Source organism: Saimiri boliviensis, chromosome 5, assembly GCF_048565385.1.
Source record: "Saimiri boliviensis isolate mSaiBol1 chromosome 5, mSaiBol1.pri, whole genome shotgun sequence".
Classification (NCBI taxonomy): Eukaryota; Metazoa; Chordata; class Mammalia; order Primates; family Cebidae; genus Saimiri; species Saimiri boliviensis.
In genome coordinates, this window is record NC_133453.1 from 17538436 (window position 1) to 17557076 (window position 18641).

The 18641-nt window shown below is 41.0% G+C and overlaps 1 pseudogene; it reads right to left on the reverse strand.

Moving 5' to 3' along the window:
- Nucleotides 1-16356: 16356 nt before the first annotated feature.
- On the reverse strand, nt 16357-17064 carry LOC101040001 (max-like protein X pseudogene; annotated as a pseudogene).
- Nucleotides 17065-18641: the final 1577 nt, after the last annotated feature.

The following is an 18641-nucleotide window of genomic DNA, read 5'->3' on the forward strand; positions in this document are numbered from 1 at the left end:
AAAACTGGGATTCCCGTTCCAAGTGAGCAAGGTTTTATCCTTCTAGAGAAGGAGAGGACCATTCGCTTGCCTTCCATAGCTTTTTGGAAAATATCTCTGTGTAGCTTGTATCCAACAGTCATCAGGAATCTTCGCATTCTAATTTGCTGTCCTTAGCAGACTTGCATGCTAGAGGGAAATGCCCTCCGCTGGTGTGAGAGTTCATAGACCAAATCCTTCTTGCATTCTAATTTGGTACCTCATAATTGGTTTCTTGTTACTTAACAGTCCTGTGTGATATTGGGTGATAATGTTACATGGAGGCCTGAACTGGGGCAGGACTAGCGTTCAACTAGTTAGGGCCAGCATTCCACATCAACAGCATATATGTGGCTATATTCGGGAGTTCCAAAAGTCTTTCTAATCCCAAATTATCTTTGCTGCCCAACTGCTATGATGTCTGAAATGCTACCATTAAATTGATCCCATTAGACTATAGTTCCTGGAGTTACCAAAATGTAAGTTCCATTCAACCTGATAAACTCTCACTGGGTGACCTTTTAGTGCAGGACATTGGGATGGGTACTCCGAGTGAGAAAACAAAAGCAAAAATTAAGATGAGGATTCAGTAAGTTTAACCATCATGCTCAACAGCCAAAAAACGAAGTGTAAGATGCAAGGAAAAGTTAATATATAAAAAAATGCCCAAGGGATTGATAAGGACTCTTATGCAATAAAAATTTAAAGAACTGAATGATTAGTAGGTGCTGGAGTAGCCAGACATGTGACTTGCATCAAGACTTCAGAGGTAAGTACTCCATCTGTGGTGGTCATAAATGATTTAGGTTTCACTGATGAGTTAGCTATCCAGACTCCTTGAAAAGAGAAAAATTTAGAATGAATTCAATGGCACTTCTCAGGGGGTTACTAGAGAATAGCTTATGTAGGAGACCCCAGGACAAATACCTGGGGACTAAATTGTGTGGCAGCCAAAAAGTTTCCAAGGACAAATTTGTTTGACTATTTGCACAGGGATGTCAGAGCTTTGTTGGATGGTACCCTGTGGGTACCTTGATATACCCAAAGCTCTGTTTGAATAACTAATACAGTGAACAGTGAAATGGCCCTATGCATAATCTGGTAAAGTGCTTGGAAATCCTGATGTGAAAGGCAGACTGGAAAAGGTCATTGTTGAGATTTCCTTCCTTCCTTCCTTCCTTCCTTCCTTCCTTCTCTCCCTCCCACCCTCTTTTCTTTTCTTTTTCTTTCTCTTTTCTTTCTTTCCTTCTTTCTTCTCTCTCTCTTTCTTTTTTTCTTTTTTCTTTTTTTGAGGCAGAGTGTCACTATATTGCCCAAGACAGTCTAAAACTCCTAGGCTCAGGTAATCTTCCCACCTTGGCCTCCCAAAGTGCTGGGACTACAGGCATGAGCCACCATGCCCAGCCACTGTTGAGATGTTGTAAGCAAATTGTTATGGACCGCAACCCCAAATTCATATATTGAAACCTTAACCTCCACTCTGATGGTACATGGAGGTGGGGCCACTGGCTGGTAGTTAAGATTAAATGAGATCATGAGGGTAGAGCCCCCAGGATGGGATTAGCATTTTCATAAAAAGAGATTATCATGTTCTCCTTCCTCCCAACCTCTTCTCTGCCAAGTGAGGCTACAACAGAAAGACAGCCATTGGCTAACCAGAAAGAGGGCTTTAACCAGACACGAAATTTGTCTGCAACTTGATCTTGCACTTCCCAGCCAGCAGAATTGCTGGGTCTGTCCCACAGACCCTGGCCAAGTGACGGATGAAAGGAGTACTCAGACACAGATGTACAGTGTAAGATCAGCTAGGGGGCTGCCAGCTCCAGTGGCCGAAGAGAGCAGCCTCGAACAGCTGGAGCTGCTTGCTTTTATTCAGTGCAGACATAACACTGAAAGCCTGGAGCAAACACAGTTGGCAGGTGAGTAACATTGCTGTTCCCCCTTTCAGGGATCAGTCATGTGCATGGATGATCGAAGGTTGGTTTCTGGACAACATGAGTAAACAAGCCTATTTAGATAAACTCCCCTAGACTCTCATACCTACTCCTTGCCCTCTGCCTCAGGTAAGAGAACATCTGCCTTCAGCCTATTCTCCCGCAAAGTTTTGCAGAGCTTCTGACCTTTCAAAGGGCCTGTTCCTTTCCCTATAGCTTGTCCTATCACTGACTGATCTTCTACACAGGATGAGAAATAAATGATTGTTTTTGAAGCCGCCCAGTCTACACTGTTCATTCTAGTGCAGACAGACTAATACGCAAATCAATATAAAGCACTGTGTGGGAAAAAAACAAAACAAAACAAAACCCCAAAACGGAATGCTTTCAATATTTTCCAGCGAAAAAGAACTTAGAATGCAAATTTGACATTGTTTGACAGGAAGGCAGGCTTCTGTTTCTAGTTTTTTAGTTACCTTGACAGTGAAGTTCAAGTTTCACAGTTTAAACTTTCTCTGGGTTGAAATCATCATTGCCAGGTGTGGGAAGAGGAAGCGGGACCCACGCAGGACTCAGGAGGGCATTTAGGTCATTCTACTCAGGCCATTGCCATTCTCTTCCTACTCCTCTTAAAGAAAGGGAGGCTTTGACGTCAGGCGTGGGTGAGTCATCTTTCCTCCCAGGGCCTCCGGCTGGGATTTGCAGGCTGTCTTTGCAGCGACTATTCTGTTAGTCATTCACAAAAAAGCATCCTGGAAAAGCTGAAGGGAAATGCTTGGATGGACAAGTGATTAAATTTCTCTTTTCACAGCAGAGAACCTGCTGGCTTGCTCACAAAAGCAGCCACATCCAGTACCAGGCACCCCAAGGGCACCCAGTAAATGCTTGCAGATTCACTGACAAGAAGATCTGCTGGGTTCTCTTAAATCTTGGTGTCGAAAACTGAATTTCCAGATATGATTAAGAGGCTGGTCGGTATGGTTTTGGGCCTATTTGCTTCTCCGTGCTCAAATGTCAACTCAAATTTATTGGATTTACAGAAAGAGCTTAGTAGCGTTGCCAGCCCTACTATCATGAACATTGTGAAAGGAAAATGAATAAGGCCCTTTCTGAAGCTTTATCTGCAGGAGTACATGTGGGATTCAATGGAAAGAAAGGTGAACTGTGAACTAAGAATTATTCTCTCTCTTGCTCCAGGAAGCCCTCAGCAATCATTTGATCTCTTTTGAGAAGCTGTTAGAGAAAAGAATAAAAATATCTCCTTATCTGCCAGAAATGCAGGGAAACAAGAATGAAGAAATGAAAGAGTGCGAGTCCTACATTCTTCCAACCTGAAACAGGATGTATCCGTATTGCTTTTCCTGCAGTGAACTGACAGGGAATCTGAGCTGCAGAGAGGCGTGGTGAATGAGCCAGAGAGGTCTAGCGACTGTGGCCTGAGCTCTCTTCTCTTTTTCCTCTCTTAGGCGATCTCCACAGGTTTATATACCAGCTACATCCATGACTCTTAGATTTCTATCTCTAGCCCTTATTCACGTATATAACTTGTGCTTTACACGTTAATGTGAAGGTCCAATAGGTATTTCAAACATCACATTCATATGGAAACTCACGACTTTCCCCTCAAACATGCTCCTTCCTGTCTCCCTTAGGAGGGACTACCATTTACAGTTATCGATGCCAAAAAGTCTAGGAGTCATCCTTGATTCCTCTGTTCTTTTCATCCCCCGTTAGATACAATTCAGCATTAAGACAAATTCTTTCTCCCTTTCCTTCTCTCTGTGTCCACTGCCAATACCCTAGAATAAAATATGCTCCTTTCTCACTGGGTGGACAGCACCCAGCAGTCACTCTGGTCTCTCTTATTTTACTATTGACTCCTACTGATATAGATGTTAGGAAGAAATTCCTTAGGCAGATAGTGAAGGTACTGGGGTCCTTGGTAAGCTTTTCCCTTTTAATAAAAAGCAGCCCCAAATCATTTTCTAAGAAACAACGGCCTGTAAAATCAAGCTGCAGACATAGACAAGCAAGCTGGAAGTTTGCAGGGGTGAATGCCAGTAAGGAAGAGCCAGCTGGGACTAGGCATGTTCAAAATGCCAGCTCCATCTTCCCTTCCCTTTGCCAGCCATGTCTACAGTAATGAGCAGACAAGATAGCACTAGTCAAGTGGAAAGTCTATTTGCATAATAAGATTGGTAGGTGCGGGGGGTGGGTAGAGGGGTTGTAGAGGGGTGGCCAGCCTTCTCCACATGCTCTGTAAACATCACACCTGATCAAACCAATTGATGAACCCTATGTAAATCAGACACTGCCTTTTCAAGGCTGTCTGTAAAATCCAGTGAACTCTGCTTCCGGCCAGTCTTTGCTCTCTGAAGCCCTTGTCTCTCACTGGGGAGAGAACTGTTCTTTCTCTTTCTTCTACCTATTAAGCCTCTGCTCCTAATCTCCTCATGGGTGTCCGTGTCCTAAACTCTCCTGGCATGGCACAACAAATCCTGGGTATTTATCCAAGACAATGAAACCACTTCACTATGATGTGTGCATGCTGCAAAGGAAAGTTAGTATAAAATTCTTCTTAAAGAAAATTCAGGCAATTTATTAAACATTACGTATAAAATATTATGTATCTGTATTTTACATAAGAAAACAATGATTTATTGGTCTTCATAACAACTGATCCATGCAACAATGTTGTAAGCTTAGTAGTCAACACTAAGCTTAACTCTATTTTCAGACCAACCATGCAACTTCAGAGGACATGTGGGACCTTGCATCCTAATTCCTAAATTTACAGTCAAAACGTTTTCAGAGATAAGTATTACAAAATCCATAAGAAGTGAAAATAAGTTATTTATTTATTTATTTATTTATTTATTTATTTATTTATTTTTGAGATTGAGTCTCGCTCTTGTCACCCTGGCTGGAGTGCAATGGCGTGATCTCAGCTCACCGCAACCTCTGCCTCCCGGGTTCAAGCAATTCTTCTGCCTTGGTGCCCCAAATAGCTGGGATTACAGGCGTGTGCCACCTGAGTTAATTTTTTTATTTTTAATAGAGCCAAGTTTTCACTATGTTGGCCAGGCTGGTCTCAAACTCCTGACCTCAGGTGATCCACCTGCCTTGGCCTCCCAAAGTGCTAGGATTACAGGTGTGAGCCACCGCACCTGGCTCTGCCTCTTCTTGAAGTTGTCTCTTTTCTATCTTTTAGATCTCAGCCCTAACTAAGGTCCCTTCCCTGAGAAACCATTTCTGGGTACTCTTTCTAAAGCAGCAGTCTCTGTCTCCCTCAGTCCCTGTGAATTAGATCATTGTTTAATTCCTTTGTAGAATTAACCGCATACTGAAATTATCCAGCTTATTTATTTACTTGTTTATTATATCTCCACTATCTCTTGCTTCTTTCCAAGTAAGTGACCTCCATGTGAATGAGGGCCTTGTCCTTACAAAAGGCAACTATGGAGCAGCGATTAAGCTTCATACTCCAGAAATAGACTTCTTGGATTCATAGCCCAACTTTGCCACTTGCTAGGTATTTGACCTAAAATAATTGTTTGACCTCCTGTTCCTCTCTGTTCTCATTAGTAAAAATGATAGCAGTAAAAGGACCTGCCTCATGAAATTGTTGTAAAAAGATCACTCCTTGTAAGTCACCCCTCGCACAATGCACATACTCTGCAAATGTTAGCTGCTGCTGTTGATACCTGTACAGTACCTGCTTAACACGTATTAGTAGAGTGAACAGGCTGGGTGTGGTGGCTCACGCCTGTAATCCCAGCACTTTGGGAGGCCAAGGTGGGTGGATCACCTGAAGTTAGGGGTTTGAGACCAGCCTGACTAATGTAGTGAAACCCTGTCTTTACTAAAATTACAAAAATTAGCTGGGCGTGGTGGCGCCACCTGTAATCCCAGCTACTCAGGAGGCTGAGGTGGAAGAATCGCTTGAACCCAGGAGGCGGATGGATGTTGCAGTGAGCTGAGATCATGGCATTGCATTACAGCCTGGGCAACAAGAGCGAAACTCTGTCTCAAAAAAATAAAAAAATAAAGTAGAGTGAACAATAAATTAGTTTTATTCATTCAAGGAACATTTCTGCTATGTCATGGAATGTTTTTGGGATTATGCATAGGAGCTGAGAGGACAGGCAAGCCGTCCTGTTTGGATGGTGGCTGGCAGAGCTGCAGCTCTGCAGAGAGAGATACCAGCCAGCATGCAAAAGTGGCAAGTGATCATAATAGAAGTCAGAGTTTATATTTTGTACTGATTCTGGGCTAAGTGCTGTGACCCATTTTTCTATTTTGCCTTTCAAAAATTACTAATCCATTTGTGTGAAATTTATTATGAAACACTTCTTAGGGCCCCTGGTCACACCAACCTTCTTGATGCTACAGAAATGGCACATGACCCATTACCTGCTGGAATACGCCTTAGCTTCTACTCCAAGCCCATCTTCAGCTCCCAACTGAAATGGGAGCCTTAGTGAAGCCTCACTTGACCCTGGCAGTATGTTCCAGATTTCCCTGGAATATGTAGTTTTTCATGCCTTTTACCTTGTCTTTCTGGCATACATCACACCTTACATTAATTCAAAAGAACAATTAATCTTTCTTCTTTTTTCCTTTCTCTTTTTTTGAGGCAGAGTCTTATTTGTTCTGTCTACCCAAGCTGGCGTGTAATGGTGTGATCTCGGTTCACTGTAACCTCTGCCTCATGGGTTCAAGCAATTCTTCTGCGTCAGCCTCCCCAGTAGCTGGGATTACAGGTTCACACCACCATGCCTGGCTACTTTCTTCTATTTTTAGTAGAGATGGGGTTTCGCCATGTTGGCCAGGTTGATCTTGAACTCCTGACCTCAAATGATCCAACAGCCTCTGCCTTCCAAAGTGCTGGGATTAACAAGCATGAGCCAGGGCGCCCATCCCATTGGCTTTTTTAAGGGTCTCGTTCAACAACAACAACAAAATCCAGGAAACTTGAGATAAAAGAAACATTAAGAGGCAGTATTTTAATGATCACTTGATGAAAAAAGTCATTCAGCACTTTACTGTTCTCATTAAAACAAGAATGACTTTCATTCTATTTTATTTAACTTTTAAAGACAGAATCTTGCTGTATCACCCAGCTGGAATGCAGTGGCACCATTACAGCTCACTGCAGCCTCAAACTCCTGGTCCAAGGGATCCTTCAGCCTCAGCCTCCTGATTAGCTAGAACTGCAGGTGAGCACCATCATGCCCTGCTAAGTTCTAATTTTTTTGTAGAGATGGAGTTTTGCTGTGTTGCCCAGGCTAAGAATAACTTTAATTCATCATGAGTTATACTACTGGTTTATAATTTTTTATTACTTATGCCAATGTTTTCCAGTAGGACTTCATAGAAAATTAACTGAAAGTCTGATGATATTCAGAGAGTTAAAAAAAAAATTCACACTGATGATATCTTAGCAAAAGTAGGGAAATGATCAAAAGAAGCTCTTGTTTTACCCACTCAATTTATGGTCTATGAAAAGCAGGACTGCTTCTGAAACTGCCTTTGCAAAATTATGGCTGAGTTGGTGAAAGAGATCTAAGCTAATTGACTCCATCTTGCTTCTTACCTCCAAGCTGTTCTTGTTCATTCCTGGGTGTAGGCTAAACTAACTTTGGGAGAGACTCAGTTTATAGTTATAGTTTAAACAAAGATAATAACAGCCCTTTCCCAAAGCAAACCTCCTTCTTGCCTGGAGACTAGACTGCCTTTGTAGGACTAACAAATTAGCCACAAGATTAGAAATTAAAGTTTAGGGGTCACACAAAATCAGGAGGCTACAAGATTCTGACTTCTGCTAAACTGCTCCTAAGATCAGTACTTGAGATATTTTGTAGAGCCTGGACTTGATGGATCTGTTGGCATCACCCAGATAGATTAACTGGCTCATCTGATCTTGTGGCCCCCACCCAGGAACTGACTCAGCGCAGGAAGACAGCTTTGACTCCCTATGATTTCATCACTGACCTGACCAATCAGCACTCCTGGCTCACTGGCCTCCCCCACCCATCAGGTTGTCCTTCCCTGCTTCCCAAATGTTGGACCGACTGATCTGAGTAACAATAAAACTCCAAAGAAAAAAACCTGAAAAACAAAAACAAAACAAAACAAAACAAACAAACCAACAAAAACCCTCCAGTCTCCCACACAGCTGGCTCTATGTCAATTACTCTTTCTCTATTGCAATCCCCCTGTCTTGATAAATGGGCTCTGTCTAGGCAGCAGGCAAGGTGAAAGGCTTGGGCGGTTACACTTCTGATGGGAGAGATCAGAATAATCAATGAGAAGTTTGAATTCAAAGAAAAATCGTAGGACACTTACTAAGTTTGATTGTGAAGAGACCTATTTCAAACAGAAGGTAAAGTCAAATCTCTCATCTGGAATTTGGTTTTTTCCTATCCTTAACAAATGAATATTTCAAGTAGGGATAAGATTTTTCATAAGGGTATATGAAAGGTATATTTACCATTTGAGATTAGATGTCAGAAGAATAAACTGAAATTACATTATTGATAATGTTACTGCAAGATCTTTTAATATGAATTGAGTCATAAAGAAAAGTTTGCAAAAGAAAATTCTTCTGAACCAATGTTCAACCTGAAAAATATGAGCTTATCTCAAGGGCTGAAAATGGAAGAGAGTAACAAATGAGAATAAAAATGAAACAAAAACAGCACTTTAGAATAGAATGGTAGTGTATTTTAACATCTCCATCCTTAATTTTTTTTTTTTTTTTTTTTTTTTTTTTTTTTTTTTTTAGACTGAATCTTGCTTTATTACCCTGGCTGAAGTGCACTGGAGTGATCTTGGCTCAATGCAACCTCTGCCTCCTAGATTCAAGTGATTCTCATGCCTCAGCTTCCCAAGCAGCTGGGACTACAGGTGCCCTCCACTATGCCTGGCTAATTTTTGTATTTTTAGTAGAGATGGGGTTTCACCATGTTGGCCAGGTTCGTCTCGAACTCCTGACCTCATGATCCACCCATCTTGACCTCCCGAAATGTTGGCATTACAGGCGTGAGCCATCATGCTCCGCCTATTCACATATTCTGATGTGAATTTTATTTCACAAACGCATTTTTATTTGTGAAATAAAATGATTGGATGGACTGAGCTCTACAGCAGACTATGATCTTTATTACCTCTACCTCTGACATTTTATGACATTAAAGAAAAAAACTACTTTGTTTCCCTAAGAAAATTTCTGTGGTAGAGTAGGAATAGTAACATAGCAATATCCTTCTTAATGGGCTTTCCTCAGTGGAAGATCACTTAGCGTTTAATGGGATTAATTTGGCTGACACATTCAATTTTAAAAGAAATTTTTGTGATTGTGCCAGCCAGCGTGGATCTTGACAGGCAGAAATGCTCAAATTCTGCCAATTTCACAGAGGAGTACAGCTCCTTAAGTCATGACTCTGGCTGAGAAGTTGTCCACAGACGTTGGTTGCTGAGCTGAAGAATCCATGGTGCAAACAGAGGTTCCTGGACTCCTCTGTTGGGCAAATCCTATTTGTCCTTCAGGCTATACCAGCCCTGACTCTGGGCTCCTCTTCCCAATCTATAATGAAAGGGCAAACAGATTTAGGTGGCATCAATGTTTCTCTATCTTGGAACTTACACAGAGAACAAGTTTTTTTTGTTTTGTTTTGTTTTTTGTTTTTTTTTGAGACAGGGTTTACTCCAGTCACCCATACTGGAGTGCAGTGGTGTGATCTCTGTTCACCACAACCTCTGCCCCCCGGATTCAAGCAATTCTCCTGCTTTAGCCTCCCAAGTAGCTATCATGTGCCACCACACCTGGCTAATTTTTGTACATTTAGTAGAGATGGGGTGTTGCCATGTTGGCCAGGCCTCAGGTGATCTGCCCACGTCAGCCTCCCGAAGTGCTGGGGTTATAGGCATGAGTCACTGCACCTGACCTGAAGACAGATTTTACACTAAATATGTTCATTCCAAAAGGCAAAGCAAAATCTTTCTATCACAGACGCAGCTTTGACAGCCCCATAATGTCCCCTCTCCTCTCTGACCCTTCCCTTCCTGCATCTTCAGGATCGAGCGGGATCAGCTTTCTGTTGGTGGTATTCTCAGCAGCAACTGCTCTTTTATCTTCCCCCTAAGCAGCAGGGCCATTCCTTTTTTTAACTCCAGGAGCTTTTAAGTTTTTGCATTTTACTGCTCTTCCTGTGAGCAAGGAATGGCCTTGAGGACTGAGGACAGGGAAACTAAAAATAATTAGGGTCAACCCAGTAGAAGCGGATCCCACTGGAATTCCAAATAGCTTTTGCCCTTACACTAGAAAATATCTCCAGTTAGCTAGGTAGATTCCATTTTTATCTTTTCTCTAAAGCCGTGAGTGAAGAACGGCATACCAGAATAGAACGCATATTGATTCATGGAACACATTTCTGTAACTGCCATGTTTTGAACATTGAACTTAGTCGATTTGAAAAGGCCTTGGCAAGGAATAGAGGCATGGTGATGCCATCAAACTACCTACTGGCCTGGAAATAGATGAAACCTGGCTCTGGAAGGCAATACTGAAGTGGCTAAGACTTAGGCTTTAGATTCAGACTCTGTTTTTATCAAGGCCCTGCTTATTATACATATATGTGTTACCTGGGACAGGTACTTAATTTCTTTATACATTAATTTTCCCATTGTATGTTCTCACTTATAAGTGGGAGCTAAAAAGTGCATACACATGAACACAGAGAGTGGAAAAATATACACTGGACTCGGAAGTGTGGGAGGCAGGGTGAGGGATAAGAAATTCTCTAACGGGTACCATGTACTCTAGGCAGGTGATGTTTACGCTAAAAACTTCCACTTCACAATCACGCAATATATCCATGTATCAAAACTGAACTTGTGCCCCTAAAAAACACCAACAGCCGGGCATGGCGGCTCACGCCTGTAATCCCAGCATTTTGGGAGGCCTGAGGCAGGCGGATCACGAGGCCAACATGGTGAAACCCAGTCTCTACTAAAAATACAAACATTAGCTGAGTGTGGTGGCCCATGCCTTTAATCCCAGCTACTCAGGAGCCTGAGGCAGGAAAATAACTTGAACTTGAGAGGTAGAGATTGCAGTGAACTGAGATCGTGCCACTGCACTCCAGCGTGGTGACAGAGCGGGACTCAGTCTAAAAAAAAAAAAAGAAAAAAAAAAAAACCCACACCAAAAATAGTATCTACTTCACAAAGTTATGGTAAGGATTATTTATTTATTTATTTTGAGATAGGGCCTCAGTCAGACACCCAGGCTGGAGTGCAGTGGCAGACCTCAGCTCACTGCAACCTCTGCCCCCTGGTTGAAGCAATTCTCCTGCCTCAGCCTCCTACTTCTGGCTAATATTTGTATTTTTAGTAGAGACAGGGGTGTCACTATATTGGTCAGGCTGATTTCAAACTCCTGACCTCAAGTGGTCTGCCTGCCTTTGGCCTCCCTCTCTCTCCAAAGGGATTACAGGCATGAGCCACCACAACTGGCATATGAAGTAATTTAGATGTTCAATACACATCACTTATTATTAAGGACCAGACAAATCTTCCTTACCTCTGTATCTTATCCCCAAATCCAAGCTTCTTGGCTCCAAGCTAAATATTTTATAGCCTAAATTAGATTGGAGAAAGGGGTGAGGGAAAGAAAAAGCAAGCTCACAGAGACTTTGCAAAGAAAAAAATAGTCAGAGCAAGGTAAATCCTTTGATGAAGGGGGAGGGTGAAATGAAAGATAATTTTTAGGTTTGGAACTTCAGAGACAAAGAAGATGGTCATACTATAGAGTGCACAGTGCAGAGAGAAAAATGCTTTGAGATAAACATAAGGAGTTTAATTGTGGATATATTGACATTAGTGCATGACGGAGCATCTAGCACAAAATAACAAGTAGACAAATGCAGACTGGGAAAATACATTTTTTGTTTACTTTTAGAAATTACTAAAAGAACCTTAATATAACTTTAGTTACTTTATTTTTAGATACTTTTCTCTAGATTTGTAATAGCATACAATTTGTTTATTTTTGTCCACCAGCATTTGAAGGCGTTTTAAACTAAACTTTTAAATTAAGATCTTGGAAGATCTTTACATTATAATTTTGGCAGGGGATACATTTTGCTGTTTTCCCCTAAGAATTTTGCCATTATCTAAATATGTTTTGATCTTTATTTTAACTTAAGTAGCAGAGCTTATATTTCATTGGAACCTCGGTGATCTAATTACACAGCAATGTGTTCATTTCTCACTGCTTCATTGATTAGCAACTCAGAAATCTCCCAAAATGGAAGTCCATTAGGAAAATCTCTCCCTTTTAAAAGAGATGTTCTGAGAATAATCCCATTAGGCTAGAAGGCTGCTAAACTTATCAACTCTAGATACATTTTTTTCTACAAAGGGGAGAAAAAAATCCAGAGTGAATGACAAATACATGTTGATAGAAAATGTGTATTTAACTTTAGGAAATAATAATCACATTCTATTCAAATGTCAGTTTTATGCCAGGAAATATTTGATGACCCTTTAAGATCTAATCTTGACACATTTAGATAAAAGTAAAGAAAAAAAAATCAGTTAAGTTTAAATATTAGGATCAGTGTGTTTTTTAAAATAGTCATATATTTTTTTAAAAAAGAGGAAAAATCATCTTTTATATATTTGCATATATTTGGTAACTCTTATGTTCTTTATTATTTCCTAAAGGTTTAGATTTTCATCTGGTTTCAGCATTTTTGACAGTGCAGGTCTGTAGGTTATACAATATTTTCTCATATCTGAAAGATTATAGTTTCATCCAAAAGAGAAAAATTTTTCCCTTATCTGAAAATGTCTTTATTTGACCTTGAGTTTTTTTTTTTTTTTTTTTTTTTTTTTGAGACAGAGTCTTGCTCTGTTGAGCAGGCTGGAGTGCAGTGGTGTGATCTCTGCTCACTGCAACCTCTGCTTCCCAGGTTCAAGTGATTCTCCTGCCTCAGCTTCCCAAGTAGCTGGGATTACAGGTGCACACAATGCCTGGCTAATTTTTGTGTTTTTAGTGGAAACGTGGTTTCACCATGTTGGTCAGGCTGGTCTCAAACCTTTGATCTCGTGATCTGCCCACTTCAGCCTCCCAAAGTGCCTGGCCTTGACCTTGATTTTTAAAGGCTATTTTTGCTGAAGATAAATTTCTCATTGAGTTAAAAAAATTATTTCAGCATTTTAACCATACAGTGTCCTCTGACCTCCAGTGTTTCTGATGAGAAGTCATTGGTTTGATCTCGTTCGTTTGTATGCAGAGTGTGCTGTTTTCTTTGCCTGCTGTTAAGATTTTAGCTTTTTGGCTGGGTGTGGTGGCTCACAGCTGTAATCTCAGCCCTTGGGTAGGCTGAGGTCGTGGATCATGTAGATCAGCTGAGTGCGATGGCGTTCCACTTCAATTTTGTGCCTGTTTTTCTCTCCCTCCAGTGCTTTCGGTTGGTTGTTTTTTATACTGTGTCCAGAGTTTATAGTTGTTAATTACTGAAGGGTTGGTCTGATAGGAGCTAGTCAATGATGCTGAAAGATGAACTGTATTGGCCCTTTCCCTACTTACCAGTAAAGGGAATGGTTGTTTGTGCTGAACCCATTGTCTTGAGCTCTCTCAATCTTCTCTTGTCTAACATTCTCCTTTTTTCTCCCTGTTGCTTTCCTGAAGTAGAGTGTGATTTTGCATTAAGTACAGGATACAATGTTTGAGCGGATGACAAGAAGGTCTTCACTCAGAGTCTTTGTCCTTTCCAAATTATTAAACTGCAGGGAATTTGCCCGCATCCCTGGGCAGGTAACACCACAAGAGGGAGTGGGTTGAGCATATTACGTACATAGATGTGAAATACAGCTGGTATTTGAATTGCAGAGATTATTTGAAATCTGCTGCTTCCCCTTATGTCAAGAAGACTAATATTAACTCTTTTATGGGACAATTGAAGGTAATGAGTATAAGAAAATGAATTTATAAAAAATCACCTTAAATATGGTATATGAATAACTATTATCTTGTAGAGCATTTTAATTTTTTAAAATTTCAACTTTTGTTATAGATTAAAGGGTATATGTGAAAGTTATTACACGGATAAATTGTGTGATGCTGAGGCTTGGGGTTCCAACGATCCTGTCACCCAGGCAGTGAGCATAGTTAACTTGTGTTTAGATGAACATGTACTTCAAGAAATTTCTTAGAAAAAGGGCCATGTGGCTGGGTGTGGTGGTTCATCCCTGTAATCCTAGCACTTTGGGAGGCTGAGATAGGAGAATCACTGCACTCCAGCCTGGGTGAGAGTGAGACTCTGTCTCAAAAAAAAGAAAAAATAGAAAAAGAAAAAGAAGAAGCATGATGTGGTTTAATACATTTGAAAAGACGATTTGGGGAATAGAAATGTAAATTATTGCTGTACACAAATTATAGATTACCAAGATTAGGAATACAATACAGTCGTACTAGGACTGGCAAACTCTGCAGAAGATGCTTATTCTTCCTGGATAATTCAGAAGGCATGTTGAAATCCTTTTGTGTCTTGCTTTCTCTTTTGACATTCTCTGCTTAGATATTTTCATCTATTTCCATGTTTTAAAGGGCATCTATAAGCTGATGCCTTCCAAATTTATCTTTTTGGTGTAAACTTCTTCTCTGAGTGCAATGGCCTAGAAGGCAGTTCTACTTTTTTTTTTTTTTTTTTTTTTTTGAGATGGAGTCTCTGTTGCCCAGCCTGGAGTGCAGTGGCTTGATCTTGGCTCACTGCAACCTCCACCTCCCGGGTCCAAGCTATTCTCTTCCCTCAGCTTTCCTAGTAGCTGGGATTACAGGCATGCAGCACCATGCTTGGCTAATTTTTGGAGATTAGGGTTTCACTATGTTGGCCAGGCTGGTCTCAAACTCCTGATCTCAGGTAATCTACCCACCTTGGTCTCCCAAAGTGCTGAGATTACAGGTATGAGCCACCACGCCCAACCAGGCAGTTCTACTTTTAGGTTTCATAGACATTTCAAAAGTAAACATTTCAATCCAGAACTTTTAATTCTATCTTTCATCAAATATATTCTTACCCAGTCTTTCTCATTGCAATAAGTGGCATCAGCATTTTCTCATGCTGGAAAACATGGAGTCAACACTGATTCTCCACTGACATCAAATCTATTAGCGAGTCCTGTCTGCTCTTGCTTCTTTCAAAATATATCTTGAACTCATCTGTCAGTCCAAGATATTCATATTAATTATAAGTACGGAGGAAAAATGTTTATCATATTGTTCTCTGAGAAATTAGTCTTAAAAATTATTCTCGTGCCATAAATTTGCTGTTTTATATTGTTCACACCTTCATTATTACCTGCATGAATGAAGAGTGGGAACGGTAAGATGCCCTGTGATAAATTAGATCAGAGGTCAGAAAACTATGGCCGTTGTAAATAAAGCCTTAGAGTACAGCCAAGCCTATTCTTTTACATGTGGTTACAGATTGTTTTCCTTTTACAACAGCGGAATTGGTGAGTAGTGACAGAGGCTATGTCATCCACCCTGCCTGAAACATATACTATTTGATTTTTCGTAGAAAAGGCCAATTTGCCAATTTCTCATTTGAATAAATGTTTAAAAACATAAAGCTGTAGTGTAAAAATTAAATTAGTGAATGTTTGGGTCATTGTCGTGTTTTGTTTTTTTTTCTGCACCAGATGAGGTTACATTTCTTAGGGGATATCAAGGCATGAGAATCATAAATAGAAAATAAGACATGAGCATCCATTTTTGTTGTTGAAATCTTGCTCTGTCGCCCAGGCTGGAGTCCAGTGGCACGATCTCTGCTCACTGCAACCTCTGTCTCAAGTGATTCTCCTACCTCGGCCTCCCAGGTAGCTGGGACTACAGGTGTACACTGTAATCACAGCCAGCTAATTTTTGTATTTTTAGTGGAGACGGAGTTTCACTATGTTGGTCAGGTTGATCTCAAACTCCTGACCTTAGGTGATCTGCCCACCTCAGCCTCCCAAAGTGCTGGGATTACAGGTGTGAGCCACCACGACCAGCCGTCTTTTTTTTTAAAGGAAAACATCTGGCAATATTATTGTAATTCGATTGGATATAAAAATATTTAATTTCCTCTGGATAGCCAATCCTCTCAGATATGAAACCCAAGGAAGGCAGAAGTGAACTTGGAGGACTCGGATGGAGAGAGGTTACTACCCACCAGCATCTAGGGAGCCCAAGGCTTTACCCAGGACTCTCCTGAGCCTGTGTACCCCTGGAGACTTCTGTACCCTTTAATCCCACCCCTTTCTCCCCAAAGTGAGAGGGTCCAGCCGCTCAGTGGCCAAATAGAGACTGAAGGGCCTCATATTTGCTCTTCTTTAGGTTTCCAAGAAATGGTCAGTAAAGCTGGTTTTTCAATTGGTGCTGGATGCCAATCACAGTCTCCCATGGTCTGTGGCTTACAGTGCTCCTCAATCCAGCTGAAGACAGGCCGACAGCTCCTGGAAGTTGGTCATAGAGATGAAGGCGTTGAAGGAACAAAACAGGGAGTCCATGATACCTCAAAACACATTGACCTTGACTTGGTCAGGGGCCTGGTCCTCCCCCTCATGGGGGTTGTCCTGGTGTGCCTCCACCATCTGTTCATTGATCATTTTCATGATCTTTAGGGCTGCAAGGTCCTTGCATAGTGTGGACACTTCCTTCTGTGTTTTCTTCTCCTTGTGCAAAAGAGTGTAGTCAATGGTCTTTTGTAGAATGATGGTTTTGCTGAGCTTTTGGGAGCCAATACAGGAGTCCTGCTGCTGGCAGTGGGGGATGATGGTCTGAAGGTCATCACAGCCTCTCTTGATGACATCCTTCTTCTACTCAGCCTCCGTGTGTGCTCACCACTACCGGTCCTTGTAGGACTCCTGGTAGTAATCACTGTCCTCATGTGTGTTGGGGATGGAAGAGGCACTGGTGGAACTGATGCTATTAGCTCTGCCTTTCCATTGTGGCATTGTGGGCACTCTCTATTAAAAACGTGAAGTCTGAGCTTTTGTAGCTGTAGACATACTCCACCTTTACTCAGGGGTACTTGGGACAGGCACCTGGCTTCATCATCTTGGACCCACCGGACCAGAAATAAGCTCTATTTTATTTTTTACCTGCCAAAAAGAATGATACATTTTGCTAACACCTCTAGGTGATGATGGTTGATCAAATATTATAAACAAACATAATTCAATGTTTGATGTTGCCTATTGAAGCTAATTCCTTTCTCTTTTTCTAATTATACTTTGGATCACATATGACAATAGTTGATGGTAGAAAGCATGAATGACATGGGTCAAAAGATCTACATAGCAGGTTCAAATACGTCTCTCATTAACTTTATGACCTTAATCAAGTTGCTTAAACTCTCTGATCCTCAATTTCTCCATCAGTGGGATTGACACTAAAAACATTGAATCATGGTTTGTACAAAGAAGCACCGAGCAAGATGCCTGCCTGCCTGCCTGCCTGCCTTCCTTCCTTTCTCTTTCTTTTTCTTTCTTTCTTCTTCCTTTTCTTTCTCTCTCCCCTCTCCCCTCCCCTCCCCTCCCCTCCCCTCCCCTCCTCTCCCTTCCCTTCCCCTTCCTTCCCTTTCTCTCTCTCTCTCTCTTTTTGGAGACAGAGTCTTGCTCTATCCCCCTAGAGTGCAGTGGTGTGATCTCAGCTCACTGCAACTTCTGCCACTCAAGTTCAAGCAATTTTCATGCCTCGGTCTCCCCAGTAGCTGGGACGACAGGCACCTGCCACCATGCCTGGCTAAATTTTTGTATTTTTTTCTCTTTTTTTTCTTAATTGTATTTTAGATTCTGGGATACATGTGCAGATCATGCAAGATTGTTGCATAGGTACATTCATGGCAAGGTGGTTTGTTGCCAGCATAATTTTTGTATTTTTAGTAGAGACGAAGTTTCATCATGTTGGCCAGGTTGGTCTTGAACTCCTGACCTCAAGTGATCTGCCCGCCTTGGCCTCCCAAAGTGCTGGGATAACTGGTGTGAGCCACTGTGCCCTGTCTGTTTGTAGAATCTGATGCAGATTTTGGCTCCTAGTACTATTTCTGGGATTACATATAACATTTTGTATTGTAATAGAAGGAAGAAATCTAAAATTTGACCAGTGTTATAAGTACAAATGGAGAGCCACAAAATTAAAAACACAGAGCCTTGTCTCACAGGCACATACACATAGATTCCAGATATATTAAAAAACTCTATTAATATGCCAAATAATAAAATAAAGGGAAATGTATTTATAAATATCGAAATGGGGAAGAACTTCCTAGGAAAAGCCCTAAACACAGAAACCATAAAAGGAAATGTGATATATTTGAATACATAAAATTTTAGAGTCATAAAATATTCCATGAACAAAGTTAAAAGACTTTGAGAAAACTGGAGAAAATATTTGCAGTTGGAGACAGAGAATAAACTCCCAAGAAACAGAAGGTGCTGTTACAAATCAGTGAGAGAAGAAAAACAACCCAATACAGAAGATGAAGAAAGGATCTGAACATATCCCACTGCCTCAAGTGTCTGATAATAATGATCATGAAAAGATGCCGAATTCACTCACAAACAGAAATGCAAATTAAACTGAATTATCATGTTTCACTCAGACTAGTGAAAACATAAACATTGACAGTATTT